Source organism: Octodon degus, unplaced genomic scaffold (genome assembly GCF_000260255.1).
Source record: "Octodon degus isolate 3935 unplaced genomic scaffold, OctDeg1.0 scaffold00161, whole genome shotgun sequence".
Classification (NCBI taxonomy): Eukaryota; Metazoa; Chordata; class Mammalia; order Rodentia; family Octodontidae; genus Octodon; species Octodon degus.
Window position 1 is genome coordinate 2,316,735 of NW_004524737.1, and position 2,457 is coordinate 2,319,191.

A 2,457-nucleotide genomic window follows, 5' to 3' on the forward strand; every position below is an offset into this window, starting at 1 on the left:
TTGTATTAAGAGTGTTTAGACAAGATATCATATCTGCGTCTTGAACCATGAATAACTACTATGAAAACAACAATATGCAATGTATTAATTATTGTAACTGTCCTACTAACCTGTTTTGAAATGGTCTCAATGCTATTTCTTTCTCAGTAAAATTAATATAAAGAAAAAAGCAAAAAATACACTAAAAGCACAATGATTAGAAATGAAGAAGAAATGCAGTGACATATTAGTAAATAATACCAAATGTATAACAGTAACTGAATGGATTAAGTAGTAATTGAAATAAAGAATGCTCATGATCATATAAATAGCATCGTGAAAAGAGCTGAAGGCGAAGTACTTTAATGGAATTTCAGATTGAGAACTTCTCAGTATGAAACAGCAAAAGGGTAAAATGGCTTTAGGAGACAAATATTAAATTCTAAAAGCTAGAAAAATGTAGTTATAGCCCAGCCAAAAGGATGCTCTAAAATAAAGACAAGTAAAATGGCCACGAAAATATTTTGAGCAAAAAAAGAAAGATAAATTACTCATAATTAAAGAGAACAGCATTTGGTTAAAAGGTTGCACAATATCTTAAGTATAAGAAGGGGCCGGGGAGATGGCTCAGTAGAATAAGCGCTTCCCTGGCAAGCTCAAGGGACTGAGTTCAATCCTCGGCTCTGGAAAAAAAAATCTTAGTAGAAGTGATATCACTAATAATAAATCACATAAAAATTCAAAAGGCTTTTAGAAAATACAAAAAGCCATCAAAGCTGGAAAGCATAATTAGTGATAGACTTTCCAAGGGGAACAATGTGTTAACCACAAGTGATAGAATAGTATTTTAAATGACCTTAAACATAGAAATTGTTTAACAATCTAAGCCTCTGGAACTCACATGTCACTAATAAGCTCTCTAGGATTTCACTGTTTAACTATAGGATTTAATATTTTCCTTGCTTGCTCTGGTTTTATTTGATCTAGCCCCTATTCTACCCTTTTGGAATAGGAATGTTTGCACCTTCCCATTGCACATGCAGATTAAGTGCAGTTTTGATTTAAGAACTCAATTCATTCCCAAGGGATGGTGGTAAATCAGACTATCGATTTTTTGTTTGTTTGTTTTTTGGTTTTTGTTTTTTGCAGAACTGGCGATTGAACTTAGGCCCATGTGCTTGCCAGGAAAGTGCTTATTCCACTGAGCCATCTCCCCAGCCCCTCAGGTTATTAACTGAAGTCTCAAGGTCCTCCACACAGACTTCAAAATCTCTACAGGTCTATCTGAGTGCCCTTAGAGAGCGATGTGCCCAGGATTTTTTAACCCCATACAAGAAAAGATGCTATAATGTTCTTTCCAGAATTCTGTAACAGTGAAATCTCTTTCTGAGACCATCTGAAAGCATAAGCAACCAGCATTTGGATCATAACTCAGTACTTTGGTCATAAATTCAATCTAAAATTCCAGTCATAACCCAAGTTGTTCACAAATCAGGCTGTGGATGTCATGAAAGTCCAGTCTATATGACTAGCTTTTGATTCATACATGGATTTGTGGCTAAGAGTTTGCATTGTATCTCAGCAGATACCTTGACTTGGACAGTTTAGCAGTACTACAGTGGTTAAGACTTTGGGTAAGGATTATTGCATTTTAAATCTTATGTGGTATAGTTATTTCCTATTAGGCAGAGTTATGACTAGATATTTATTTGGAGATTAAGTGTGGTTTTAAGGAGATGTATTCAATGTATCACAAAGGTGAGATATTAAATAAGGTGGGTTGTCACCTTGATTAGCTTGGGAGCTGCCAAGACAATTAGAAAAACAAATTTTTATGAATGGGTGAACCCTAAAGGCTTTGTAAGGTCTTTAGTGTTGTCATTCTCTCTCACACTCTTCCCGTGCTTTGCTTTCAACCTTTGTGGACTAAACAGGTTTGCCCCAGATGGCTTCCTGCCATGAGGTTTCTGCCTCCTAGGCAGTTGATTCTGGTTAGAAAATTTGAAATTCATGAGTCAAAGGAACCATTTCCTCGCTTAAGTTGTGGGTGTCTGGTACCATTTCTCAGAAATGTGAAAGCTGAAAAATACAGATGATGTTGAGTGCCTTGGAAATCTAAACCACAATACCCAGCAAATTCAAAACTAAGTATTTCAAGCATAAATGTGAGACTGAAAACTCTAGCAGATATTAGGTCATCTTGAAAATCAGAATGTATCTACAAAAACACTTATCATGTAGACTGTTTTTAAGTCTGAACTGAAGAGAACTACATTAGAATTTACAACATGAAAATATATTTGGGAAAAATCTCCAATTTTTAGATTTTGGTAAATATATTATTAAATGACATATGACAAAAAAGAAATCATGTATTTATAGGCATTTAGTAAATTAAACATATTAGAAATGGCCAAATTGAATCTTCTGAGAAAATATATTCTTTAATACTTATATAACAGAAAATTTAGTAGATTA